Source organism: Oncorhynchus gorbuscha, linkage group LG19, assembly GCF_021184085.1.
Source record: "Oncorhynchus gorbuscha isolate QuinsamMale2020 ecotype Even-year linkage group LG19, OgorEven_v1.0, whole genome shotgun sequence".
Classification (NCBI taxonomy): domain Eukaryota; kingdom Metazoa; phylum Chordata; class Actinopteri; order Salmoniformes; family Salmonidae; genus Oncorhynchus; species Oncorhynchus gorbuscha.
Window position 1 is genome coordinate 70289826 of NC_060191.1, and position 14864 is coordinate 70304689.

Genomic DNA, 14864 nt, shown 5'->3' on the forward strand with positions numbered 1-14864 from the left:
TTCAACTCTATATATCCAAGTGAGCCTATGATGACCTTGGGATCAGATTTACCATTAAACCCATTGATCAAACGTATGAGAGAGACAGACACTGCTCAAAAGGAGTTGTTTGCGATATCTACACTATTAGGTTCACCACCCTATTCACGAAAATAAATTGCTCCTACATACACCAAGTCCCATGGTCTTGGCTTGCTAGACACTAAAGCTTGCAGAGAAGTATTAAGGTATTGTGTTACTGTTTGTTTGAACTTTAGAATGTGCAAAATGACAACACAGTCTGTGATGGTGTTTTGTAACTCAGAAAAGTTCCAAAACTTGTACTGAGTGTAACAAGCTCCAACTGGACTTAACTTGAATAGTCGTATCTCCTTTCCCAGGTTCATCAACAGTTCTGAATTCACGCTGCTCCAGATACATAGGGGGTTGTACCTAATAAAGTGACCACTGTGTCTATAGACTTTCCACAGTGTGTTCTGGGAATACCCAGGGTATTAAACATTTGGCTATAAGTGTTGAACAGCTGAATCTATTACCTCAGGAAATGGTGCAATTCAGCTTGTCTGGGGATGACAAAAAAAATGACTTGAAAATGATTGTAAGGGGACTTTTTTCTGTTAAATTAGAGACATACAAATAAATGACTGTTGTGCCTTGTAACTAGTTTAAAATGTGGAACTGTTGCACTAAAAATGCAAATATTGATTTGGCATACAATTTAAGATTGTATACATTGTACAACTACATAAACATTGTGTAACTTCATATAGAACCAATTTCACTTGACATTAACATTTCTTTAAAGTTAATTAAAATAAATACATATTTTCACTTTCTTTCTGCCACAATCACTGAACTAGATATTGATTTCATCATCTTTAAAATGCAATATTTTAGAATTTATGTGTTTCTACTGGAATGTTTACTCAAAACAAAAAGATTGTAAAAGTATGCTAGACATGTATAGAATAAAATATACTTAGTTTGATGTTTCTGTGACAAAATGTGAATTAGTTCCTGATTTATGCCGCTTTTAAATGGTATTTGGCGATTGTCTGTTGAATATGTGAATATAATATCAACTTTACCTCGGTTAGGAGGTTGGGGGTCACCCACTGGCAGAAACGTGGATAAATTAAATTACACAACTAAGATTAGCTAGTTTATACGTTAGTTTATACGTTAGTTTATACCGTTACGTTGATTAGGACAATTATGGAAATGATTAGCTACAATCGACCAACACAACAGTTAGCTATGATCACTAACAAGCTAGACATCCTCTAATAATAATGATGAGGAGGATTTCTCTTGGTCAGTTAGCTAGTTACTATATTCAGTTTGAATCATCGACCAGGTGTGTAATCTAGGTGCGTGAATACGCTAAATTACTAACTGGCCAAACAGGTACTGTAACGTTAACTATGTTAACTAGCTAAACAACAACGATTCGCTAACGTTGGTTGGTGAAATAGCAACGCCGCCTTTAGCTACATACCTGTTTACAGTAGACAGAAGTGGTGGATTGCTTATTTATAGCGAAGTAAGGCTCATTTTCCGTGGCAAACTAGACGTGTATTTTATTTTCTAATTCAAAGTTTTCTGCAAAGGGGACGCGGTTTTCCGAGTAAACACCAATCAGCTGGCCACCAAACTGGTTGTCGGTTGTAGTTTTTATTGACATCCCCCATTATGGCAGTGGCAAAGGCACGGTCAATATAATAACTACAACTCCCAAGTTGTTCAAGCACTCAAGGGGCGTTCTACACCAAGCAGCTAAAGCGTGAACAGACTTATTTTGGAAAAAAAAAAAAAATACAAAAACTCAATCTCTCGTAGACAAACTCGATTCCGGACATATAAAAATGTAACAACAACAGCTACTGAAATAAAAAAAAAGTGTGCATTGTGTTTCAGGAAGCGCAGTGAAGGACCAATCAGCGCGTGGAGAGGGCGGGACAAGAGCGAAAATATTTAGCTCCGCGAGCGACCTGCTGCGGCGGTGAAGAGAACCAGCGAGGCGACGCACGACACAGGACAGTCATTTCTACATTACCTACCTGACCCTGCTCGGTAAGGCACATTAACAATATTATAAAATACGTAGAAATATGTTCAATGCATTGTGTGTATATCAGTTATACATCAATGGTTTGATTGCGACCATTGTCACGTTTAGATTTGCAGATTGGGTGATGTTATGATAGTTTATGTGATATGTTCATGTTTTCACATTATAGAGGTGCGGTTTATTGCCATGGCAAAGATGAAGTTACTAGGCGACCACAAGGAATGATTGATTTCACTTAGTGTTTTATGAGAATGTTGTCTGTACTGAGTCTAACAACCTAAAGATGCTGATCTGTCCACTAAAGGCAGTAGCATCATCGATAGCCAATGAGGGGATTGTTTTTCAGTTGAGGACACACAGACACAATTACAATATTGTGGGTCTCTAATGTCCTTGAAATGGATTACGCCTCGTATTGACTTTAAATTAATTCTCTCAAGTAAATGTCATAATAAAAAGGTTGAATTCCCACCTTGGCACAACACGCCCAGTCCCCGGGCACAGACCTCAAGGCCAGGATTGTTTTTGGAAAACACAGCTAACTTCCTGCATTTATTATTTTTTTTAAAATTTAGTGTGTTAATAATTCTATTCTACACATTTTGCCAAGATGCAGAGATAAAAGGTTGCAGTTAAAAGCCAATTTCCTGCTATTCTACACATTTTTCCATAACACATTTTGGTTGACATGAATGACAATGATAATGCAAATTATCAAGAGGAACCTGTTACTTAAAAATTATATTGAAAAAAGAGCAAATCAGTTAGTTCACTAAACCTAAACCACCTCCACCAAACCCAAAGGAAACGTAATTGTATTATCCTCTTCTATGAAACAAAAGAAGCACACAACCATATGTTGTTATTAATCCTAGGATTTATTGTTTGTTAATCTGTGTCGATGAGCCGGGTTATTAAAGGTTACCTGGGTTATTACAGGTTATCTGGGTTATTAACGGTTGCCTGGGTTATTAACGGTTATTAAAGGTTACCTGGGTTATTAACGGTTATTAAAGGTTACCTGGGTTATTAACGGTTACCCAGGTTGTTAATGGTTACCCGGGTTATTAATGGTTACCTGGGTTATTAAAGGTTACCTGGGTTATTAATGGTTACCTGGGTTATTAACGGTTACCTGGGTTATTAAAGGTTACCTTGGTTATTAATGGGTATCTGGGTCATTAAAGGTTACCTGGGTTATTAACGGTTACCTGGGTTATTAACGGTTACATGGGTTATTAACGGTTACCTGGGTTATTAACGGTTACCCGGGTTATTAAAGGTTACCTGGGTTATTACCTGGGTTATTAACGGTTACCCGTGTTATTAATGGTTACATGGGTTATTAAAGGTCACCCGGGTTATTAAAGGTGACCCGGGTTATTAAAGGTTACCTGGGTTATTAACAGTTATTAATGGTTACCTGGGTTATTAAAGGTTACCTGTGTTATTAACAGTTATTAAAGGTTACCTGGGTTATTAAAGGTTACCTGTGTTATTAAAGGTTACCTGGGTTATTGAAGGTTACCCAGGTTATTAACAGTTACCTGGGTTATTAAAGGTTACCCGGGTTATTAAAGGTTACCTGGGCTGTTACCGGTTACATGGGTTATTACAGGGTACCTGGGTTATTAATGGTTACCTGGGCTATTACCGGTTACATGGGTTATTACAGGATACCTGGGTTATTAATGGTTGCCCGGGTTGTTAATGGTTACCTGGGTTATTAATGGTTACCTGGGTTATTAAAGGTTACCCGGGTTGTTAATGGTTATCTGGGTTATTAAAGGTTACCCGGGTTGTTAATGGTTACCTGGGTTATTAAAGGTTACCTGGGTTATTAATGGTTACCTGGGTTATTAACAGTTACCCGGGTTATTAACGGTTACCTGGGTTATTAAATGTTACCTTGGTTATTAATGGTTATCTGGGTCATTAAAAGTTACCTGGGTTATTAATGGTTACCTGGGTTATTAACGGTTACCTGGGTTATTAACGGTTAACTGAGTTATTAACGGTTACCCAGGTTATTAACGGTTACCTGGGTTATTAACGGTTACCCGGGTTATTAATGGTTACATGGGTTATTAAAGGTTACCCGGGTTATTGAAGGTGACCCGGGTTATTAAAGGTTACCTGGGTTATTAAAGGTTACCTGGGTTATTAGCGGTTACCTGGGTTATTAACAGTTATTAATGGTTACCTGGGTTATTAAAGGGTGCCTGGGTTATTAACAGTTATTAAAGGTTACCTGGGTTATTAAAGGTTACCTGTGTTATTAACAGTTATTAAAGGTTACCTGGGTTATTAAAGGTTACCTGGGTTATTAAAGGTTACCTGGGTTATTGAAGGTTACCTGGGTTATTAAAGGTTACCTGGGCTGTTACCGGTTACATGGGTTATTACAGGATACCTGGGTTATTAATGGCTACCTGGGTTATTAATGGTTACCTGGGTTATTAACGGGTACAGGGGTTATTACAGGGTACATGGGTTATTAATGGTTACCTGGGTTATTAACGGTTACCTGGGTTATTAACGGTTGCCTGGGTTATTAAAGGTTACCTGGGTTATTAGCGGTTACGTGGGTTATTAAAGGTTACCTGGGTTATTAACGGTTACCTGGGTTATTAACGGTTATTAAAGGTCACCTGGGTTATTATTAATGGTTACCTGGGTTATTAACGGTTATTAAAGGTTACATGGGTTATTACAGGTTACCTGGGTTATGGTTACCTGGGTTGTTAATGGTTACCTGGGTTATTAAAGGTTACCCAGGTTGTTAATGGTTATCTGGGTTATTAAAGGTTACCCGGGTTGTTAATGGTTATCTGGGTTATTAAAGGTTACCCGGGTTATTAATGGTTACCTGGGTTATTGACAGTTACCTGGGTTATTAACGGTTACCTGGGTTATTAAAGGTTACCTTGGTTATTAATGGTTATCTGGGTCATTAAAAGTTACCTGGGTTATTAATGGTTACCTGGGTTATTAACGGTTACCTGGGTTATTAACGGTTACCTGGGTTATTAACGGTTACCTGGGTTATTAACGGTTACCCAGGTTATTAAAGGTTACCTGGGTTATTAACGGTTACCTGGGTTATTAATGGTTACCCGGGTTATTAATGGTTACATGGGTTATTAAAGGTTACCCGGGTTGTTAAAGGTGACCCGGGTTATTAAAGGTTACCTGGGTTATTAAAGGTTACCTGGGTTATTAGCGGTTACCTGGGTTATTAACAGTTATTAAAGGTTACCTGGGTTATTAACAGTTATTAAAGGTTACCTGGGTTATTAAAGGTTACCTGTGTTATTAACAGTTATTAAAGGTTACCCGGGTCATTAAAGGTTACCTGGGTTATTAAAGGTTACCTGGGCTGTTACTGGTTACATGGGTTATTACAGGGTACCTGGGTTATTAATGGTTACCTGGGCTATTACCGGTTACATGGGTTATTACAGGATACCTGGGTTATTAATGGTTACCTGGGTTATTAATGGTTACCTGGGTTATTAACGGGTACATGGGTTATTACAGGGTACCTGGGTTATTAATGGTTACCTGTGTTATTAAAGGTTACCTGGGTTGTTAAAGGTTGCCTGGGTTATTAAAGGTTACCTGGGTTATTAGCGGTTGCATGGGTTATTAACGGTTATTAAAGGTTACCTGGGTTATTAATGGTTACCTGGGTTATTAACGGTTATTAAAGGTTACCTGGGTTATTGAAGGTTACCCAGGTTATTGACAGTTACCTGGGTTATTAATGGTTATTAAAGGTTACCTAGGTTATTAATGGTTACCCAGGTAATTAATGGTTACATGGGTTATTAAAGGTTACCTGGGTTATTAACGGTTACCTGGGTTATTGAAGGTTACCTGGGTTATTGAAGGTTACCCAGGTTATTAAAGGTTACCTGGGCTATAACCGGTTACATGGGTTATTACAGGGTACCTGGGTTATTAATGGTTACCTGGGTTATTAACGGTTACCTGGGTTATTAACGGTTGCCTGGGTTATTAAAGGTTACCTGGGTTATTAGCGGTTACATGGGTTATTAACGGTTATTAAAGGTTACCTGGGTTATTAACGGTTACCTGGGTTATTAACGGTTATTAAAGGTTACCTGGGTTATTGAAGGTTACCCAGGTTATTGACAGTTACCTGGGTTATTAACGGTTATTAAAGGTTACCTAGGTTATTAATGGTTACCCGGGTAATTAATGGTTACCTGGGTTGTTAATGGTTACCTGGGTTATTAATGGTTACCTGGGTTATTAAAGGTTACCCAGGTTGTTAATGGTTATCTGGGTTATTAAAGGTTACCCGGGTTATTAATGGTTACCTGGGTTATTGACAGTTACCTGGGTTATTAACGGTTACCTGGGTTATTAAAGGTTACCTGGGTTATTAATGGTTACCTGGGTTATTAATGGTTACCTGGGTTATTAATGGTTACCTGGGTTATTAACGGGTACCTGGGTTATTAATGGTTACCTGGGTTATTAACGGGTACCTGGGTAATTAATGGTTACCTGGGTTATTAACGGTTACCTGGGTTATTGAAGGTTCAACCCAAGGGAAATGCATGAATAAATCAAGCATTGCCACGAGAGAGACCACAGCAGAAGGTCCCGGCAGGTACAAACGTCTGGAACAACAGCATCTCTGAGTCCACTGGTAGGAATACATCAGGGCTGCAGTTGTATGTTAATGCACTGGAAGGGAGATTGAGGATGTGATTTGGATACATAGGGGCAGATATACTCGGTAGTGGCTGCCATATTGGAATACACACACACACACACACACACACACACACACACACACACACACACACACACACACACACACACACACACACACACACACACACACACACACACACACACACACACACACACACACACACACACACACACACACACACACACACACACACACACACACAGAGGGAGTCGAACAGCAGTTTGTCCTTTACAATCCACAAGGGATTTGTTTATCGTCTCAGAGAGAGAAGGGGGGGGGGTGAGATATGTGAGCGAGAGAATGTCCCTTGTAGCTCAGTTGGTAGAGCACGGCGTTTGTAACTCCTGGGCTGCTGGTTCGATTCCCGAGGGGGACCTGTATGAAGAACAAGTATGAAAATTGTACTGACTCAATACTGACTCAATACTGACTCAATACTGACTCAATACTGACTCAATACTGACTCAATACTGACTCAATACTGACTCAATACTGACTCAATACTGACTCAATACTGTAAATCGCTCTGGATAAGAGCCTCTGCTAAATGAATGACATGCAGAAAGGGGAAGATGAGAGAGTCCGCCATTGACTAAGAGATAGGGACAAAGATAAGAGAGAGAATAGATGAATATTGATGGAGTCAATACAGAGGGAAGATGATGGACCGTTGTTGATGTTTAAGACTCCACCACATGAAGTACCCCTGGATGTTACAATGTTACAATGTCACAAGTACAGGAACCATATCTTAGATATTCAGCTGTAATAATGATTTCACCATACATCCCAGCACACCCATATGCAATACTGTAACTATAGATAATTCTCCCACACAGCCTTTATCTAGTGAGTGGGCTGCTGATAGAGACAGATCCTCATCATCTCTCTCTCTCTCTCTCTCACACCTACAGTACATACCCAACACACCCATATGAAATACTGTGACTATAGATGTTCTCCCACACAGCCTTTATCTAGTCCACAGCCCTGTGTCATTGGTAGTGATCTGCTGGTGGCTGGCTCTGCTCTCTGGGGTGGGTGGGCTGCTGATAGAGACAGATCCTCATCACCTCTCTCTCTCTCCCTCACACCTACAGTACATACCCAACACACCCATATTACGTGTAAGGGACGTCAGTGATAGAGACAGCTCTTGTCCATTATGATCAGAACATTTCACATCTTACTTTGTGTGTGCATGTCTGTGTTACTCTCTCTCTTTCCATCCCTCCATCCCTCCATACGTCTCTATCCCTTCCTCTTTTAAAACCGTTCTCTCTCTGCTTCATGTCCTCTCCTCCTCCTGTCCTCTCCTCCTGTCCTCTCCTCCTCCTGTCCTCCTCCTCCTGTCCTCTCCTCCTCCTGTCCTCCTCCTGTCCTCCTCCTCCTGTCCTTCTCCTGTCCTCTCCTCCTCCTGTCCTCTACTCCTGTCCTCGTCCTCTCTCCCTGTCCTCCTCCTCTCCTGTCCTCCTCCTCTCCTGTCCTCCTCCTCCTCCTTTCCTCTCCTCCTCCTGTCCTCGCCTCCTCCTGTCCTCTCCTCATGTCCTCTCCTCCTCCTGTCCTCTCATCCTCCTGTCCTCTACTCCTGTCCTCTCCTCCTGTCCTGTCCTCTCATCCTCCTGTCCTCTCCTCCACCTGTCCTCGCCTCCTCCTGTCCTCTCCTCATGTCCTCTCCTCCTCCTGTCCTCTCCTCCTGTCCTCTCCTCCTCCTGTCCTCTCCTCATGTCCTCTCCTCCTCCTGTCCTCCTCCTCCTGTCCTCCTCCTGTCCTCTCCTCCTCCTGTCCTCTCTTCCTCCTGTGCTCCTCCTGTCCTCTCCTCCTCCTGTCCTCCTCCTGTCCTCTCCTCCTCCTGTCCTCTCCTCATGTCCTCTCCTCCTCCTGTCCTCCTCCTCCTGTCCTCTCCTCCTCCTGTCCTCCTCCTGTCCTCTCCTCCTCCTGTCCTCCTCCTCTCCCACAGATGGTTGTTTTTGTAACCTTTCCTTTCCTCTATCCTCTTCAGTACATTTAGTCTCTTCAGTACATTTAGTCTTCAGTACATTTAGTCTCTTTAGTACATTTACTCTCTTCAGTACATTTAGTCTTCAGTACATTTAGTCTCTTCAGTACATTTAGTCTTCAGTACATTTAGTCTCTTTAGTACATTTAGTCTCTTCAGTACATTTAGTCTCTTCGGTACATTTAGTCTCTTTAGTACATTTAGTCTCTCTAGTACATTTGAGTATCTTCTGTACATTTAGTCTCTTCAGTACATTTAATCTCTTCAGTACATTTTAGTCTCTTCAGTACATTTAGTCTCTAGTACATTTTAATCTCTAGTACATCTTAATCTCATCAGTACATTTTAGTCTCTAGTACATTTTAATCTCTTCAGTACATTTTAGTCTCTTCGGTACATTTAGTCTCTAGTACATTTTAGTCTCTAGTACATTTTAGTCTCTAATACATTTTATTATCTAGTACATGTTAGTCTCTTCAGTACATTTTTGTCTCTTCAGTACATTTAGTCTCTTCAGTACATTTAGTCTCTAGTACATTTTAGTATCTTCAGTACATTTAGTCTCTAGTACATTTTAGTCTCTAGTACATTTTTGTCTCTTCAGTACATTTAGTCTCTAGTACATTTTGGTCTCTTCAGTACATTTTATTCTCTAGTACATGTTAGTCTCTTCAGTACATTTTTGTCTCTTCAGTACATTTAGTCTCTAGTACATTTTATTCTCTAGTACATGTTAGTCTCTTCAGTACATTTTTGTCTCTTCAGTACATTTAGTCTCTTCAGTACATTTAGTCTCTAGTACATTTTAGTATCTTCAGTACATTTAGTCTCTAGTACATTTTAGTCTCTTCAGTACATTTTAGTCTCTTTAGTCTATAGTACATTTTTGTCTCTTCAGTACATTTAGTCTCTTCTGTACATTTAGTCTCTAGTACTTTTAGTCTCTATTACATTTAGTCTGTTTAGTACATTTAGTCTCCAGTACATTTAGTCTCTAGTACATTTAGTCTCCAGTACATTTAGTCTGTTTAGTACATTTAGTCTCCAGTACATTTAGTCTCTAGTACATTTAGTCTCTAGTACATTTAGTCTGTTTACTACATTTAGTCTCCAGTACATTTAGTCTCTAGTACATTTAGTCTCTAGTACATTTAGTCTATTCAGTGCATTTAGTCTCTAGTACATTTGTGGTCCTTCTGTAGCTCAGTTGGTAGAGCATGGCGCTTGTAATGCCAGGGTAGTGGGTTCAATCCCCGGGACCACCCATACGTAGAATGTATGCACACATGACTGGAGCTTTGTTGTTTTTGTGTAGTTTCACCAGATAGGCTGTAATAGGTTTCACGTTCCGTTTGTTGTTTTTGTATTTAGTTATTTCATGTATCGTTTAGTTTTCTTCATTAAAGTTATGAGTAACAAACACGCTGCATTTCGGTCCGACTCTCTTCATTCAACAGACGAACGCCGTTACATTAGTACATTTAGTCTTTAGTACATTTAGTCTCTCCTGTACATTTAGTCTCTAGTACATTTAGTCTCCAGTACATTTAGTCTCCAGTACATTTAGTCTTTAGTACATTTAGTCTCCAGTACATTTAGTCTTCAGTACATTTAGTCTTTAGTACATTTTGGTCTCTTCAGTACATTTTATTCTCTAGTACATGTTAGTCTCTTCAGTACATTTTTGTCTCTTCAGTACATTTAGTCTCTAGTACATTTTATTCTCTAGTACATGTTAGTCTCTTCAGTACATTTTTGTCTCTTCAGTACATTTAGTCTCTTCAGTACATTTAGTCTCTAGTACATTTTAGTATCTTCAGTACATTTAGTCTCTAGTACATTTTAGTCTCTTCAGTACATTTTAGTCTCTTTAGTCTATAGTACATTTTTGTCTCTTCAGTACATTTAGTCTCTTCTGTACATTTAGTCTCTAGTACTTTTAGTCTCTATTACATTTAGTCTGTTTAGTACATTTAGTCTCCAGTACATTTAGTCTCTAGTACATTTAGTCTCCAGTACATTTAGTCTGTTTAGTACATTTAGTCTCCAGTACATTTAGTCTCTAGTACATTTAGTCTCTAGTACATTTAGTCTGTTTACTACATTTAGTCTCCAGTACATTTAGTCTCTAGTACATTTAGTCTCTAGTACATTTAGTCTATTCAGTGCATTTAGTCTCTAGTACATTTGTGGTCCTTCTGTAGCTCAGTTGGTAGAGCATGGCGCTTGTAATGCCAGGGTAGTGGGTTCAATCCCCGGGACCACCCATACGTAGAATGTATGCACACATGACTGGAGCTTTGTTGTTTTTGTGTAGTTTCACCAGATAGGCTGTAATAGGTTTCACGTTCCGTTTGTTGTTTTTGTATTTAGTTATTTCATGTATCGTTTAGTTTTCTTCATTAAAGTTATGAGTAACAAACACGCTGCATTTTGGTCCGACTCTCTTCCTTCAACAGACGAACGCCGTTACATTAGTACATTTAGTCTTTAGTACATTTAGTCTCTCCTGTACATTTAGTCTCTAGTACATTTAGTCTCCAGTACATTTAGTCTCCAGTACATTTAGTCTTTAGTACATTTAGTCTCCAGTACATTTAGTCTTCAGTACATTTAGTCTTTAGTACATTTAGTCTCCAGTACATTTAGTCTCCAGTACATTTAGTCTCCAGTACATTTAGTCTTTAGTACATTTAGTCTCCAGTACATTTAGTCTTCAGTACATTTAGTCTTTAGTACATTTAGTCTCTATTACATGTTAGTCTATTCAGTACATTTAGTCTCTCCAGTACATTTAGTCTTTAGTACATTTAGTCTCTCCTGTACATTTAGTCTCTAGTACATTTAGTCTCTATTACATGTTAGTCTATTCAGTACATTTAGTCTCTAGTACATTCAGTCTCTATTACATGTTAGTCTCTTCAGTACATTTAGTCTCTTCAGTACATTTAGTCTCTTCAGTACATTTAGTCTCTTCAGTACATTTAGTCTTCAGTACATTTAGTCTTCAGTACATTTAATCTCTATTACATGTTAGTCTATTCAGTACATTTAGTCTCTTCAGTACATTTAGTCTTTAGTACATTTAGTCTCTTCAGTACATTTAGTCTTCAGTACATTTAGTCTTTAGTACATTTAGTCTCTTCAGTACATTTAGTCTCTAGTACATTTTATTCTCTAGTACATTTAGTCTCTTCAGTACATTTAGTCTTTAGTACATTTAGTCTCTTCAGTACATTTAGTCTCTTCAGTACATTTAGTCTCTTCAGTACATTTAGTCTCTTCAGTACATTTAGTCTTCAGTACATTTAGTCTTTAGTACATTTAGTCTCTTCAGTACATTTAGTCTCTAGTACATTTTATTCTCTAGTACATTTAGTCTCTTCAGTACATTTAGTCTTTAGTACATTTAGTCTCTTCAGTACATTTAGTCTCTTCAGTACATTTAGTCTCTTCAGTACATTTAGTCTCTTCAGTACATTTAGTCTTTAGTACATTTAGTCTCTTCAGTACATGTTAGTCTCTTCAGTACATTTAGTCTCTAGTACATTTAGTCTCTAGTACATTTTATTCTCTAGTACATTTAGTCTCTTCAGTACATTTAGTCTTTAGTACATTTAGTCTCTTCAGTACATTTAGTCTCTTCAGTACATTTAGTCTCTTCAGTACATTTAGTCTCTTCAGTACATTTAGTCTCTAGTACATGTTAGTCTATTCAGTACATTTAGTCTCTTTTGTCTTCAGTAAATTTCATCTGTTTAGTATTTAGTACATTTTAAAATGGCCTCCAGTCATTAACTTCTCTCCTCGACCCTAAATAGAAACTGATCCAATTACAGCTTAAATCTCTAAAGTGCGCTCCCTGTGTGTGTGTGTGTGTGTGTGTGTGTGTGTGTGTGTGTGTGTGTGTGTGTGTGTGTGTGTGTGTGTGTGTGTGTGTGTGTGTGTGTGTGTGTGTGTGTGTGTGTGTGTGTGTGTGTGTGTGTGTGTGTGTGTGTGTGTGTGTGTGTGTGTGTGTGTGGAAAGGGGTCAAGCGTTGCGGCGGTGCTGTATTGCTGTGTAAGGGGTGTGTGGTAACTTTGGCTCCACGTCAGCCCTTCTTTCCCTGTTTGGAGGGTAGCTGTAGTTAACGTGCATCCTGCTGTCTGTCTGTGTCTGTCTGTCTGTCTGTCTGTCTGTCTGTCTGTCTGTCTGTCTGTCTGTCTGTCTGTCTGTCTGTCTGTCTGTCTCTTTCTCTCTCTCTCTCCATCCTCTCCTCTCTCTGTATTCCTCTCTCTGTATTCCTCTCTCTCTCTCTCTCTCTCTCTCTCTCTCTCTCTCTCTCTCTCTCTCCATCCTCTCCTCTCTCTGTATTCCTCTCTCTCTCTCTCTCTGTCTCTCTCTCTCTGTATTCCTCTCTCTCTCTCTGTCTCTCTGTCTCTCTCTCTCTCTCTCTCTCATCCTCCATCTGAGTGCCAACTCTTTCTGAAGACCCACAATATCTCTCACTCTATCTCTCTCCTGCAATGTCTCTCCCAACCCTCTCTCTTCTTCTCTCTGTCTCTCTCTGTCTCTCTCTCTCTCTGTCTGTCTCTCTCTCTCTCTCTCTCTCTCTCTCTCTCTCTCTCTCTCTCTCTCTCTCTCTCTCTCTCTCTCTCTCTCTCTCTCTCTCTCTCTCTCTCTGTCTCTCTCTGTCTCTGTCTGTTAACATGGCTTAATAAGTGGTTGACCTCAGTTGACCCCTGTGGTATGGTGCGCTATGGGATTTATGACACTTGATTCAATTTACAAACAAGCGGGAGAGCCACCTGGGAATGATTCTAGCAGGCTGCAGCAGCAATAGGTTTTTTACCTGCTATTCATTTCCTGTTTTCCCTACAGCAGAGGTACCCAAACTGGGAGACCAACTCAGTCCGGTTTTAAACTTACTCTTGAAAGTTGAAATCGTAGAATTCACAAGGTGCCATTTTGAAATTGGGTAGTGTGTCATCAGTACCTCTTGTCATGTTAGTAATTACGTACCTTAGAGAGATCAACTAGCCATGTCAGCTAACGCGTAGATATTGTTGTCATTTTTTTTGTCACTCAAATATCACATGGATACATATTAGACATGGCAAAATGTATAGAATTTTGAGAAAATACCTCATGACAACATGTTCCCCAATGCTGGAAGGAGGGCCCCAAGTGAAAACCTTTGGGATGCCCTGCCCTACAGTATACCAGGCAGATGGTTTTTACATGAAAGGATAGAGAGACTGTTTGTTGTTGGTAGTTCTTAACGCAGGTCTTTGAGATCTTGGGATGAGCTGAGATCAGGGATTGTTCTGTTGTCAAGTCAGATTTTAGCTTTGAGTCCCTGTCTGCCTGCCTGTCCGTCCGTCTGTCTGTCGGGGTGTGTGTTTCTGTCTGTGTGAAGGGATATGAGAGGGAAGGGCAGCACCGGAGGCAGGATTTGGGTGGTTGTTTTAGACTGTTAGGCTGGTCTGAGATTAACGGCATGACAGGGTAGGGGGAGAGAAGGCTGGGGGACACATTTACATTTAAGTTATTTAGCAGACGCTCTTATCCAGAGCGACTTACACGGCATGACAGGGTAGGGGAGAGAAGGCTGGGGGACACGGCGTGACAGGGTAGGGGGAGAGAAGGCTGGGGGACACGGCGTGACAGGGTAGGGGGAGAGAAGGCTGGGGGACACGGCATGACAGGGTAGGGGAGAAGAAGGCTGGGGGACACGGCATGATAGGGTAGGGAGAGAAGGCTGGGGGACACGGCGTGACAGGGTAGGGGGAGAGAAGCCTGGGGACACGGCGTGACAGGGTAGGGGAGAAGAAGGCTGGGGGACACGGCATGACAGGGTAGGGGGAGAGAAGGCTGGGGGACACGGCATGACAGGGTAGGGGGAGAGAAGGCTGGGGGACACGGCGTGACAGGGTAGGGGGAGAGAAGGCTGGGGGACACGGCGTGACAGGGTAGGGGGAGAGAAGGCTGGGGGACACGGCGTGACACGGTAGGGGAGAGAAGGCTGGGGGACACGGCGTGACAGGGTAGGGGGAGAGAAGGCT

General features: G+C 40.5%; 2 protein-coding genes across 2 annotated transcripts in view; one reads left to right on the forward strand and one right to left on the reverse strand.

The window, feature by feature from the left end:
• The window catches only part of LOC124006278 (programmed cell death protein 10-B-like), a 29480-nt gene extending 27843 nt beyond the window's left edge, over positions 1–1637 (reverse strand). Inside the window, exon 1 of the mRNA XM_046316198.1 lies at positions 1499–1637. The gene's annotated coding sequence lies outside the window, so the exon portion shown is untranslated. The remainder of the gene's footprint in view (positions 1–1498) is intronic.
• Positions 1638–1938: 301 nt separating this feature from the next.
• The window catches only part of LOC124005150 (neuroserpin-like), a 44139-nt gene continuing 31213 nt past the window's right edge, over positions 1939–14864 (forward strand). Inside the window, exon 1 of the mRNA XM_046314136.1 lies at positions 1939–2073. The gene's annotated coding sequence lies outside the window, so the exon portion shown is untranslated. The remainder of the gene's footprint in view (positions 2074–14864) is intronic.